Genomic DNA, 14,938 nt, shown 5'->3' on the forward strand with positions numbered 1-14,938 from the left:
TATAATGAGAAATGCCTAGAAGGGAAAAAAAGAAGGCGGGATGTGTTCTGCTGATATGAAGAAGGCTTAATGGGGCTGGAGTGGTTTGCATGGAGGCGAGAAAACAGAACAGAGAGGGATGTTTGAAAAGGCAGGACTGTCCCAGCGGCAGCAGCATCTTATAACAAGGCCATATCAATGACTGGATTTCTGCCTCCAGGTAAGAATTCATGGCTGGGCCATGGGGAAGACTGAGGCATTGTGGTCCCGTTATGCCGTGGCTTATGGTACAATGCCATACGTGAGTATTTCCTGAGGAGGATGGTGGAGTCATGTGGAGCAGCCATTTGCACCCTGGAGGTCATCTGAAATCTCTTCCTAATCTGGCCCCTCCTTATCCTTTCAGGGCTCTAACCTTCACTCTTCCCACCCTCCCTCTGTGATCCAGCAACTCTGGCCTTCCTGCTTTTCCTCTCACCCAACATCTCATCTCCCACCTCTATGTTTTTGCAATGGCTGTCCCTCACGCCTGGAAAGCTCCCCCTCCTAAACTCCCTCTCTGAGCTTCCATGGCTGTCTTCAAGGACTTGGTCTGGTCCTCCCTGCTACTAGTGCGTTCTCTTGGAGGAAAGCTTCCACCTAATCTGTATCTATCTGTAGGACTTAGTCGCATGGGGGGAAGAAAAGATGCATTTCCTAAGCATCTACATGTGCTAAGCACTTTACAAATATGCCTCATTTGATCCTCACGACAGCCCTGAGAGGTAGGCACTATTATTATCCCCATTTCACAGATGAGGAAAATTGAGGCAAAGAGAGGTTAAGAGACTTCCTATGGTCACACAGCTATTTAGTATCTGTAGCTGGACTTGAACTCCAATCTTCCTGACTCCAGCACTCTGTCTACTGTATTCCCAGTTGCCAAGGAGCCGTGTTGTCTCCTTCATTGGATTGGAAGCTCTTTGAGGGCAGGAATGGCTTTTCACTTTACATCTCCAGGGCTTAGCACAGTGCATGACACACAATAAACACTTAATAAATGCTTGTTGCCGGACTATACTTTGACCTACTCTCATGCTTCCTTGAGTCAGATGCCGGGCCCAGTTTGAGGCTCTATAAATTAAGGGGAATATTGGGGGATGCCTAGGATCAGCAGTGGCGATCCCTTGTATTTGTGTAGAAGTGTTTTCTTCTAGTCATCAGCAGGCCTGTAGAGTGGGAAGGGCCTGGATCATTATCCCAGATCCCAGATTACGTGATGGTGGTGCTGTCCGAAAGAAGCGCATCAGCCCGTGAATATCTGTGGTTTGCTTTGGGGCTGTGTCAGTGGGATCATCGACTGGACCTTGGAGGCCATGGAGTCCAACCTCCTTCTATTGCATGGGAGGAAACTGAGGCCTGAAGGTCATGTGACTTGCTCCAGATCATACAGATAAGAAATGGCAGAGCCAGAGTTTGAACCCAGGTCCTTGGACTCCGAAGCCAGGGCTCCTTCCAGTGTACCACACCGCCCCCAGTCTTGGAGGGTCAGGTTTTAGAAAGCGCCGGACCTGATGCTGACCCAGAGTCAGCGAGGCTCTCCTTGAGCAGAGAGTGACAGTCCAGGGGGACAGATGCCCCTGTGCCATGGCCTTTGGGTGAACGAGGCATCACCCTATCGGTGGTCTTGCGGGCATGGGTATTTGAGGTGGGGGATGGCTTGGCCAATGGCTGGGCTGGCAGAAGAATTTCCTTGGCAGTAGCTAAGCACTCTGGTCCAGGGGCAGCGCATATATGTGCACATGCACGTGTGAGTGTGCACGTGAATGTGTGTATGCATCCATGTTTTCCCTGGAACTTGTGACATGGTTGGGTTATTTAGCTGTAGACAGATGACAGAGCAGTGCATAGAATGCTGGGCCTGGAGTCAGGAAGACCTGAGTTCAAATCCAGCCTCAGGCACCTTCTAGCTGGGTGACCTTGGGTGAGTCACTCCACCCCGTTTGCCTCAGTTTCCTCATCTGTAAAATGAGCTGGAGAAGGAAATGGCAAACTGTTTTGCAAAAAACAAAGACAAAACCCCCAAACCCCAATGGGGTCACTGAGAATTGGGCACAAGTGAAGCAGAACAAACACCAGCCATGAAAGAAGAGACGCCACAAGCTTCTGCACCATGGGCTCAACACACACTTAATAAGCACCTACTATGTGCTGAGGGCCATACTAGGTGTGGCAGCTAGGTGGCACTGGGGATAGAATGTTGGGCCTCAGGCACTTACTAGCTGTGTGACCCTGGGAATGTCATCTAACCTCTGCCTGCCTCAGTTTTCTCATTAGTAAAATGAGGCTAATAATAATCTCACGACTGTTGTGAGGATGAAGAGAGATAATAGTTGTAAAAAGCTCTTAGCACAGTGGTGCTTTATAAAATGTCTGCTCCTCCCCCATGCCATACAAAAACAAAAGCCAGACAGTCCCTGCCTTCAAGGCTCTCACATGCTATCCAGGGGACACAACATATTCACACATAGGTAAATGCACAATATTTACAAAAGAAACCACGATAGTTGATGTTGGGAGTGGGGTATTAAGACTAAGATTGTCAGAGAAATAGAGTTTCTGTTGATGGCTCTGTGAACCTGTGAGGAATCAGCCGGAGAGGGTGCCACCTTCCAGGTGATGCCTCACCATCCTATTCACATTTCTCACGTCTGTGCAGGATTTGGGGTTTCCTAAGGCCTTTTCCTTGACCTGCCTCTTTGGACGGTCTCTGAAGCCCAGGCAGGGCTTATCTGAAAGTGGAATGGGACGTCTTTAGATTAAGGGGGACGGGGCAGACATAGTGACACCCACGTACCATTCCAGCACCCAACGAGGCTAAGCTGGAGGACCTCTTGAGCTCAGGGGCTCTGAGCTGCAGCGGGCTAGCCGGGGGTGTGCTGGTAAATGTTTAACAACTGGCTCTCTGAAAAAATAACTGTGCATGCATGACACACTTTTCAGTTTAAAGTGCATTATTAACATTTTCTCCATCATCTTCCTAAGTTGATACAATTGACAAAACAATAAATCGAATCCTGTTCTTTCTGTGCCAAACTCTGTCAGGTTCTACCATATTAGAAAGACTTTGGGTACAATCTTAGAAACGGTCTATAACTCTTCTCCAAGGACCAGTCTGGCTAAGCATGGAGAGGATTATTACTAGTGGGCTGGCCACTGGGTGATTGATTCCTTGGCCCAAGAGGTAACCCACAAAACCAATGAAAATACAAATTGGCCCTCAATCATATGTGCCCTTTGGCAGTAATGGTAGTAATGAGTAACAAAAGATTAATGAAAAAAGAGGCACAGGATGCTCAGAATCAGTCAACTTTAGATCATTTATTAATAGTAACCTAACTATTGGTAATCTAAATGTGAGCTCCTTTTTCGCTCAGTGATTGGTGAGTTGATATATGCCGGAGAAACTGAATCATGTCAATATATGCACATTCCCATTATAATTGAAGCCAGAAGATACAAGGAATTTGCAGTTAAATGGAAAGATGACTCATAGATTCCCCTTGAAAAGGCAAATAGAGGAGTTAGTGAAGCTGGGTTTCATTGTACTCCAAAGGCACCAAGAACATCATTCCGTGGCATATGCAGCTGCCTCTCCTTGCAGTTCTCATGAACAGCGTAAGCAAAAAGACCCCTCTGACAGCTGTAGGCCAGATGCCAACAGCTGTGGCAGAGGATGAGGAAGTGGAGGAATTCTGAGAAGCCCTTGGCCAGGCTATTAGCCCAACATAGACTTTAATGCTCAGTGACTTCCATGTGGAAGGGAACATGAAGGAGAGTAATGGGGAAAGGTGGCTCAGGATCTAGAAACTAAAGGAGGGCAAGTGTTGGTAGATCACTTAAGCTTTTTTGTCTCATGGACCCCTTTGGCAGTCTAGTGAACTCCATGGATCCATTATCAGAAGAAGGTTTTTTTTTTGTCTACATTCCTAATTGAAGGAATATGAAGTTTCAGCTAGAGGTTAGTGAAAAAAAAAGTATAAATGTGTATACATATAAAAGTATTCATTATAAGCAACTATTAATACATGTATTATAATAGATTATAATATAATCATATGACATTATATAATTATTACTGTATTGATTATAATTTATTAATAATGTTAATAACATATTTCCCCCTTATCCAAATTCACAAACTCCTTGGAATCTCTCCATGGGTGCCTTGAGAGTCTATAGGCCAATCCTGTTTCATTCCCCTCTTGGCACTCTGGATTTCTCCCATGCCCCAGCTCTTCATCCTAAAGGCTCACTCCAGCTCTGGATCCCAAACATTGTAAGCACCTAAGTATTCTTCACCCCTGCAGCCTCTGCTCTTGTTTGGACAGCTCCTCCCAGAACCTCTGTTTAAATGGACACCCAGGCCAGCCAGGTCTCATTTCAGTTCTCTTCTTAAAGGAAGCATTCATGACGCGTAGTTGTGAAGCTTCCATGTTAAGGGTTCACTCTGGTCTTCCTCTACCACACCCTTCCCAGGTACCATTGTCTCCCCTTCTCTCCCAGCTTTTTAGTTTCCTTTTAAGTGTTGTCTGCCCCATTAAAATTTATCCTCTTTGAAGGCAGGAGCTATCTTTTTTTTCTCCTTGTATTTGTATTCCCAGCACTTAGCATTTATTAAGTGCTTTTATTTATATATATATATATATATGTGTGTGTGTGTGTGTGTGTGTGTGTGTGTGTGTGTGTGTGTTATGTATTATATATTTATATATTATATTTATTAAGTTCCTAATCAATGCTAGTTAGGCTGACTGACCATGGACTCCAGGTTAAGAACATTTGACATAGAGGCTTTACAACGATATGCCATGAATATCTTTTTGGAGAAGAAAGCTGGGAAGCCCTGGACATAGTGAGCATTAAACAATATCACAAAGAAAAAAAAAAAGCAAAATTGGCTATATCCTGACAAACAGGAAATTACTACTTAACTGGTGTTATTTTCAAATCAGCTGTCTATGTGTAGTCAGGTTATTGATTTATTGGAGAAGAGATGAGTCAACATCAAATTAGAATAAAGGCTAACAATAAAAAGATATGGTGGAGAATTAAAGTACCTGAAACCTCATTTATTTGAATTGATGCAAAAAAAGGGGGGAAGTGAGTAAAGGAAAGATATTGACATGGACTATCACTATTTCCTACAAAAGTTTAAACAATGGAAAACAATCACCTCAACAAGGTGTCAAAAGAGTTATAACTCAAAATAACTCAACAACTACTCTGCAAAGTGGAGAGATCTAGTCAGTGAAGGCAACTCTGGTTTGGACCATAAACTCAGTTGTCCAATATTGTAAAAGAGAAAGAGAAAAGATTGTGGGCATTATTCCTTCATAAAATAATGAGAAACTGTGGAAGGAAAAATGAAATGAATTTTCCAGAAAGCTCCTCATGAAACCCAGTTAAGTCAGGTCTGCCCAAGAACTCACAGATGAAACAGAAAGAAGTTAACAAAGGGATGAAAAATGGAAAAGATCTGCTGACATTTCTATCACGACTTTTCTTCTCTGTCAAGAGACAGTAGAGCCACCACACTTGGGGTCTAACATCCACGTTCCTGATCACAAGAAATGAAGATGAGAACATCTGGCCCATTTGACCGAGTATACACAGAGCAGGTCTGTGCTGGAGGCAACACAACATTGAAGGCATTGAGGGATTGATTCTTGAGATATTTAAAAGAATGGAAGAGACTAAATGTCTAGCAGAAAATCACCGGCATGGACATTGCTATTTAAACATTGTAAAGCAATCACCTCAATCAGAAGTTTAAAAGAGTGTGGTAACCACTGTCTTACAAGTGGAGAGATACCTAACAAAGGTGCCTGGGAGGTCCTCAGTAATTACCAATCTTGATGCCCACCTTTTTTAAATCTCTACTAAATCTTTATGAATACAGAAATCTGGATGCCAACTGGGATGGATATTGGAGCTGTACAATGAACTGGGCCCCAAATCTATGAAGACTGTTAGTCTTCATTTACAAAGCACCTGATATTCCTGATTTTATCTGATTGAAGTAAGCAGGGCAGGTATTACAGATAAAGAGACCAGAGGTGAAAGGACTTGTCCAAAGTCCACAGAACTAGTGTCAGAGCCAGCACTTAACTTAGAATGACCCATGGCATTAAAATGAAAAAAAAGTCTTGGGAAAAAAAGAAAATGAGCTTCTCAAGTAAATTTCACATCATGGTGGCAGATGGCCAGCTCCAGCAGGAATGGGTTCCCAGGTTCAGTAGAGGACCCTGCTGGCCATTGGTGATTGTGGGTGCTTTCACAATCTGATGTCACTGCAACAATTTGTGTCCAAAGTTCACTCGTGTTAACTAGGTTGCAGGGCTGGGCGGAAGGAATCTTTCTTGTTTTCTTTCAACATATTTCTTTAATTTCCTACTTACTGCAATGGTATTTATGAGCATACCAAGCAAGCATCTTTTTAAGTCTTACAGGCTCATGGGAAGTTAGACCTTAGAGACCATCCTGTCTAGTCCTCTCATTTTTTATATAAATAATCTCAACAAGCAGAAATAAACAAAATGAGAAATAAAGTAATAATAATAATAACTTGCATTTCTATAGTATCTTAAGGTTTATAAACACTTAATAAAATTAGATAATCAGAACTACATACATTAAGAAACAATATAAATGAACAAAAAAACAAGAAATAAAAAAATTTACTTACTCCATATCCCCATTCAATCTCTTCCCTGTCCATGGGCTCAAAATTTTAAGGTTGCATTTTTTTTTAATATGTCATCCTGGTCTGTGTGTCAGCTGCTCTGCATATTCTATCCTTATAGCTTTATCCCTTTCCCTATTGCTTTGTACTTTTCATATTTGTCATTTTTGATGATGCAACAACCTTCTGTTCTGTGATAAAACCATGCTTCGTTTCGGCACTCCTCCATTGTTGAACATCTAGGTTCTTCCTAGCCTTTTCTTATTACAAATCAAATAGCTATGAATATTTCTGTACAGCTAAGGTCATTCCTCTTTTAATAACTTAACAAAATTCCTTGACATATGTAACCACAATGATAATTTTGTTCAATGGTCCACTGACTAAAGGTTGGGTGTGCCCATAAAGCTGATCAATCAGCACGTATACGTATACATTAGAGATGTACTGTGAACTGGGCATGGCATAGGAGAATAAGAATAGACTGGATTGCATTTGGAAAACCACATAGCACTTTCAGTGTTCCCAAGCTGCTCCCCGAAACACATAAAAGTCCCCATCTTTTAAAAGCTACAAACTTCTTAATGATGCTACATGGCTATAAACAATGGATTGCCCTTCTTCTGAAGAATCAAAGTAATACTTGACTCAAAAGGCAAAAGAGAGATGGCTGGTGGGTCATGGCATGTCACCAATGATGGCTTTCCCCCAAGAAGTTATCCAAAAAGGCAGAATCCAGGAAATTTATGATTGAGAATAATGAGAGTTGGTTATGTCCTGAGAGTGTGATTGCAGATACGCTGCTAGAATCCCATATTAGTATCTGTGAACTGTGACAAGGAAGAAGGTCTCCAGCATATTGGCAGAGACCTGCTTTGGAAGATTCATGGGAAATCATGGACCAAAACTCAGAAGATGAGGAAAAAAAGAAATAGCCCACATTATTATGGCACTTTAAAGTTCAGAAAGCACATTCCACACATGATCACTTTGGGGGAGGCAGCACAGGGCAGTGGAAAGAGCCCTGGGTTTCCAATCTTGCTTCTGAAGCTTGCCACCTTTCTGACCTTGGGAGGTCACTTAAACCCTCCAGGTCTCAGGATCCTCTTCTGTAAAATAATGGGGTTGCACCAGATGGCTTCTGAGGTTCTTTCCAGGTCCCAAGCTAAGATTTCATCGATAAGCCTGAGACATAGGTACTATTATCCCCATTTATAGGTGAAGAAACTGAGGCTCTGGGAGATTATTTGTCCAAGGTCATATAGCTAACAAGCCCTGAAGCAGCATTTGAGTCCCGGGTTTCCTGACTCCAAGTCCACTGCCACATTTACTGTCATTTCTTTTAAAAATGTTTTTTTCATACATTCTTAATATTTTATTTCCCCCCCAATTACATGTAAAACAATTTTTAACATGCTTAAATTTTTTTTATTTTTTATTTTTAGGCAATTGGGGTTAAGTGACTTGCCAAGGATTACACAGCTAGTAACTCTCAAGTGTTTGGTCTGAGGCTGGATTTGAACTTGGGTCCTCCTAATTCAGGGCTGGTGTTCTATCCGCTGCACCACCTAGCTGCCCCGACATGCATTTTTTTTTTTTAATTTTGAGTTCCAAATCACCGTAACTTCTTATGAATGTATGGGTAGATGGTGACCTTTACTAGTGGAAAGACTGCTACCATTTAGGACATCATGGATCTGTCAGAATGTTTAAAAAAAAAGAGTGGAAAAATTCTTACCCTTAATTTTTAAAAATTGTGTGTAATTTTGGTTCTTTTTTATTTTAAAAATAGGTATTTCTTTAGACAAAGAACAGAAAAGAGGGTTATATAGGCCACTATAAACCTCTATTATGCTCAGCTTGGCTTTTAAAACTACATCTGTAAAATTTATCCTATAGTAGTGTTGTTGGGTCACAGGGCATGGGTATAATTCCTAATCGCTTCCTTGAGTGGCTTGACCAATTCACAGTGAGTTACCATTTGTGGGCCTCAGTTTCCTTATCTGTCAAATGAGGGGTTTAGATTAGGTGAACTTTGAAGTCTCTTGCAGCTTTCTCTGAAGTAGGAGGAGAAGGCTGCCAACTTCTAAGGCTCTCTGAATTATAAACTTGCTGGAATGGCTGGTGAGTTAAGGAGGTTGACTCTGTTCTCCACTGCCCAGTCATTTAGTGTGAGTTTTGATATTCTACTGTTTGGCCAACATAGCAACAGTAGAAGGATAAAAGGGAGGAAAACGGTCTGCAGGCATCAACAGCAAGGAGGTGGAGGCTGCTACTTGCGTCTAACTCTTTGTGACTTCACTTGGGGTTTTTTTGGCAGAGACACTGGAGTGATTTGACATTTCCTTCTCTAACTCATTTTACAGATGAGGAAACTGAGGCCAACAGGGTGAAGTGACTTGCTCAGGGTCACAAAGCTAGTAAACATCTGAGACTAGATTTGAACTCATGAGGATGAGTCTTCCTGACCCCAGGCCCAGCACTCTGTGCACTATGGTGCCCCCCAGCCGCCCAAATTTGGGACTTGGGGACTAGCTATTTGGAGAAAACTGCCAGAATGTGTACTGAGCCTAGAAGACTAAGAGGTCAATAAGTCCTTAGAAGGAAGACACACAAGGACTCCATATCCACAGCGTGAGGCCATGCTCCATGCCTAGAGGTTTTGTGTCAACATGCAGGAGACATCAAAGTCACAGGATGACAGGATAGGATTGAGCTAGATGGGACCTTTGAGACCATGTGGTCCAACCCTCTCATTTCACAAGATGAGGAAATGTCAATCAGCCTATCTGTGGTCACACACTCTCAGTTCTCTGTGAAGGAATCCCTGCTGCCTGCCTGGGTTGCACAATGAGTGTTCACAAATACTTTGGGGCACAGAACCACTGGATGGATAATCAAAGTGACCGGACTGAATTCTTGAGACAAGAGCGCATCGGATGACTGCCCTTCGTACCCCACTAGGAAATGGAAAGAACATGACAGGATCCTAATTATCTGAGGCAGAGGGGAAAGCCATAGCATGGAATGGTGTCCTCAGAGAAGATGCTCATTAGGAACCAATTTGTAGCATCTCTGAACACGGGCATATCAGGACATCGAGCTGCCAGCTAAATTGTTGGTAGAGCACGTCTCAGCTGATGTGTGTCAATGACCACCCACGGTGGAAAGCAGTGTGCAGAGTGCTAGACCGGACCTTAGCTACCAAGTTTGTGAGGCTGCATTTGCCCTAGGCAAGTCACTTAATTTCTGTTCAAGTCACTTAACTTCTGTTTGCCTCAGTTTCCTCAATGAACAAGTGGGGATAATAACAGTACCTTCCTCCCAAGGAGTGGTGAGGATCAAATGAGTTATTAATTGTAAAGTGCCTGGCACATAGTAGGAGCTATATAAATGCTTATTTCCTTTCTGTCCCTTCCCATTATATAAATTCATGGAGGTGGGAGAGTAAATGCTGAGTGTGAGAAAGAGCTCTTTGTCCAGTTTGGTTGGAATGTAGAGTATGTTCCTCTCAGATTTCTAACATATGATATCGATCTATAAAGATAGGCTGGAGCCAGGCTGTGAAGGGATCTAAATGCTAGACGGAGGAGCGGGTATTAGATACTAGAAGCAATGGGGAGCCACTGAAGAGTTTTGAGTAGAGGAGTTACACAGTCAGCCCTGTGCTTTAGGAACATCATTTTGGCCTTTGGATTGGAGAAGGACGAAGAGATTGGGAGAACAGTAAAATAACTGAGGTCGAAGGTGATAAGAGTGGTTGGGCAAAGGTGGAGAAAAGGGAGAAGAGACAGACAGAAAGAATATTTTACAAATTTTTCCAATTAATAAGCATTTAATTTCTCTCCCTTATCCACTCCCACTGGAAAAAGAAAGAAGAAAAACCCAACCCTCGTAATGAATACGCATGAGCAAAGCCAGACAAATGGGGGGGGGTCTTGGTAACCACTCGTGGGTGAGTGAGAATGTTTCAAACCATGAGCCGTGGGAGCTCTAGGACAGGAACAGGCCATTTGTCCTCATTTCTCCCCCAGGATCCAGCACAGTGCATTGCCCAAGGTCGGAACTCAGGGAATGCCCTGCAATGGATAAATGAATTGTCTCTCCTGAAAGTCAAGGGCTGACCCTCCTCACTCTCTTCTATTGTTGCTGTTCAGTTGTGGCTGACTCCTCATGACCCCATGTGGGATTTTCTTGGCAAAGATACTGGAGTGGTTTGCCATTTCCTTCTCCAGCTCATTTCACAGATGAGGAAACTGAGGTAAATGAGGTTAAGTGACTTGTCCAGGGTCACATAGCTAGTAAGTGTCTGAGGCTGGATTTAAACTCATGAAGATGAGTTTTCCTAATTCCAAGCCTAGGGTTCTATCCCCTGTGCCACTTAGCTGTCCATTTCTTTTTTTTTTTAACATTCATTCAAAAAAATTTGAGTTCCAAATTCTCTCCCTCCCTCTTGTTTCTCCCCCACCCATTGATAATGCATGCAATATGATATCAATTATACAGATGAAGTCATGCAGAACATTTTCATATTATCCAAGTTCATTACACTTCTTAACTTCTGTTAGTCTATTCAGCCTTCCCATCTGGGAAGATACCTTTCCCCCTGCAGCCTTATTGTGCAAATGCTGCCACTTCTTTGACCCTTTACTCCAATAAGTAAGTTCTTCCTGGAGCCTCCACTCTGAGGAAGTGCCCAAACCAAGTCAAATCAACAGGTATTTGTTCAGTATCTACTGTGTGCCTTGTATCCCAGACACTGGGCTTGGTGCTGACGATATCACCATACGGGCTTTTTTGCTCTCCTGACTCTCCGGACCTCTCCACTCTGCAAAAGGACAATCTTGCTATGGTGGGGTCCTCCCACCGTCTTCTCTTGAGATCTGATCAGGTCCTGTGGATTCAACTATCACCTCCGTGCAGATGACTCCCGAGTCTCTACATGCAGCCCTCATCCCTCTCCTATCCTGCATCTCCATCTGGATGCTCCCCAGGCATCTCCAACTCAGTGTGCCTAAAATAGAACTCACCATCTTTCCCCTTAAATCTGCTCCTCCTCCTCATTTCTTTTGTTCTGTCCAGGGCATCGCTAGCTGTCAGCCCAGTTCACCACTCTCTGTTATTCTTGATTCTGCACTCTCCCAATAGCCAAGCAGAGGCCAGGTCTTGTCAAGCCCACCTCTTCAGCAACATACACCTTTGTCCCATTCTCTCTACTCACACCACCACTTTTCCAGCCTAAGTTCTTGTCTGGGATATTGCAGTCGACTCCTTACTGGTCTGCTTAGGTTCAGGCTCTCCTCTGTTTAATCCAGAGGGATCTTAATCTGGGGGCCATGAAGTTATTAAAAAAAATTTATAACAATATTCGATATATTTGGTTTCCTTTGTAACTCTATGTATTTTATCTCATGCATTTAGAAACATTATTCTGAGAAGGTAACCATAAGCTTCACCAGACTGCCAAAGGGGTCCATGACACCAGGAAAAGGTTAAGAAGCCCTCGTCTAATCCATCCTCCACATGGTAGCTGCCAAATCGATGTTCCTAATTTATAGGTATGACTATCCTTCACCCTCCCTCAAGAAGTTTTAATGACTCTCTTTTCCCTCTAGGACAAAATACAAATCCCTGTGCTCAGCTTTGGAAGTCCTTCATGATCGTATTATAGGTGGATTCTGCATTACTGCCCCCTCCCAACTTCCCCAGCCCTCTTCATATTGGCACATGATATGCCATTTCCCGCACAAGCTGCTCACTAGACTTGGAATGCTCTTCTTTCACACCTCCCCAGCTATTTCTCTTAAAGGCTCAGCTAAAATGCCACCTCCTCCAAGAAGCCTTTTCTGATTTTCCCTGTTGTCAGTATCTCCCCCCACCTGATCTCTTCGTATTATACATATGTGTATCTATATCTATAGCCTTCATTGACTTATCTGTTAACATGAAGTCTCCCTTCTGTAGAATGGAAGCTCTTTGAGGGCAGGGACTAGATCCCTTTTGCCTTTGTCTTCCCAGAACCTGGAACACAGTAGATGCTTAATAATTGCTTGTTGGTGGTTGAATTTCTACAGGTGGGATTGCCAACCTCCATTCTGGGGGGAGAAGAGCAATTGAAAGGGCTTGAGGCTCAGTGTGAGAAGCCCTTTCCTTCCCTGGAAGGTTTCTAGGCTGTCTCTTTAGCATCACTCCTTTCTGCTCTCAGAGCCACCACCACTTACCAGCTACATGACCTTGGGTAAGTCAATTCCCCTCTCCAAGTCTCAGTCTCCTCACCTGTATAATGGGGATGGCAATAATACCTATATCAATTACCTCACAGGTTTGTTGGAAAAATAAAGTGAGATAATGGATATGAAAACATTTTGTAACTTCAGAGCACAATAAAATGTGATATATTATTAACATGTCTTTCCTGAATATTAATAGTAATTTTCCATGAAGTTTAAGATATAGCATTCAATAAACGAGTGAATAAAAAAACCTTAAGGGCTTACATATGCACCACAGAGACAGCCTGGCACAGTGGATAGAGAACTGACGTGGGAACCAGAAAGACCCAGTTCAAGCTCTGCCTCTGAACCAGGCTGGCTGTGTGACCCTGGACAAGTCATTTAATCTCACAGTGGTATCAAATGCAAAAGGGATCCCTGGGGTCACATATGGACTTGGAAACTCCACAAATTAATAAACATTTACCAATTACTTTTTAATCTGATTTAGCCCATCTGGCATGTTTGACAACTCTAAGATTATAATATAAGCCTTAGAGAAGATGGCAATTTGACAGAGGGAATTTTCCCACCTGGGAATTCCCTATACCCATGTAACCCCAGGTCTAGTCCCTATCCCTATGCTCACATGCTATAATGCACTGGGGACCCAAATACAAAAACAAGACAGTCCCTGCCCTCAAGGAGGTTATGTTCTAATTGCCCATAAAATCAACACTTGGAAGGGATGGGAGTGATTCTTCCATCTCCTATTCCACTGAGGCCCAGAGAAGGGGATGAAGTGATTTATTCAAAGTTACCCAAGTTAACAACAGACAGGAAAGGTCCATGGAAGGTGAGGCAGTGCTGAAGGCCATAGGTGAAATATGACAGGTGGCAGCTGAATGAGAAAAGCAGACTTTATTGACACATTTCTATACACAAACTGACATGTGGGCATACCAGGGCACTCACTCACACACACACACACACCCACACACACACACAATACCTTGGTTTCCAACACTAATATTTTTTTCTCATTTAAGATAAAATTGAACGGGTGGGGAATCACTAAATAATTATCCCACTCAACCCACCAAAGGAATTTCTGAGGCAGTTACAGAGAAAGGTGGAGACAGTCCAGGACCCAGAACAAGATGTGTTCATTGTAACACACATGGGGTGGAAGGGTACTACCTCTGACTTGAGCAGCAGTATAGAAGCAGATGGTAGTAGGTTATTAAGTGTCAGGGGAAGTCTAGCCCCATCCGTTGGCATGTGAGGCTCTATCTCCAGGAGAATGGGAGTAAGTTAGCTTGGCCAGACCGCCTTGTGCTTAATAAACCTATGGAAAGATTTCTGACATCGAGATGGATCTCAGCATCCTTTTCTTGCTCAGTCAAGTCCCTTGGGGTTAACACTGAACCTTGAGTCTCCTTATGCTGCATTCTATACTATGCTAAATTAAAAAGTGTCTTTTCCCGCTGACCTCACCAAGAAGCCAGAACTGCCCAAGACCTTATCTAGTCTATTCTGTGACTCCATGACCACCACAGGTAAATTGCCTTGTACCCTAAGTCAGTGACTGTGAACAAATGGCCTGGAAGGGAATAGCATTAGACTAGCCTCCCCTAGTTTAGTCCCCAAGGCTTTTCTCTGTGCTTCCCTGCTTGACCTGCCCTGGTCATCCCCATTAATGCTTTGCCCAGGGTACATGCCCCTCTGAGGGAATCAGTGCCTAGGATATGCCCGGGCCTCATGTCTTTGGTTTGTTGACAGACTTCTTCACTCTCTCATTTGTACCTTATTCTCTCCTTTGGAGCTGGCTGGCTGCTGGATCCATGCTCTAAGGCATCAGCAGTGGCCCCCGGGGAATTGTAACAGGTGGCCTGGTCACTTGGGTGTCTTGGAGTCCATCTGGATTTCTCCTTTTTCCAACCCAAACAATTCCACTCAGTGAGCCAGTAGTGCAATGCGGTGGCCACCGAGGAGCCTAGTCCATTTCTTGAAAACCAAAAGC

The 14,938-nt window shown here is 43.3% G+C and overlaps 1 protein-coding gene across 1 annotated transcript in view; it reads right to left on the reverse strand.

Annotated features, from left to right (window-relative positions):
• Positions 1–13,817: 13,817 nt before the first annotated feature.
• INPP5D (inositol polyphosphate-5-phosphatase D) overlaps positions 13,818–14,938 on the reverse strand; it is a 139,076-nt gene continuing 137,955 nt past the window's right edge. The window contains exon 28 of the mRNA XM_020972102.2: positions 13,818–14,938. This exon is cut by the window's right edge and continues 91 nt beyond it. The gene's annotated coding sequence lies outside the window, so the exon portion shown is untranslated.

This window comes from Phascolarctos cinereus, unplaced genomic scaffold, assembly GCF_003287225.1.
Source record: "Phascolarctos cinereus isolate Bilbo 61053 unplaced genomic scaffold, phaCin_HiC Scaffold_5;HRSCAF=322, whole genome shotgun sequence".
In the NCBI taxonomy this organism is placed as follows: domain Eukaryota; kingdom Metazoa; phylum Chordata; class Mammalia; order Diprotodontia; family Phascolarctidae; genus Phascolarctos; species Phascolarctos cinereus.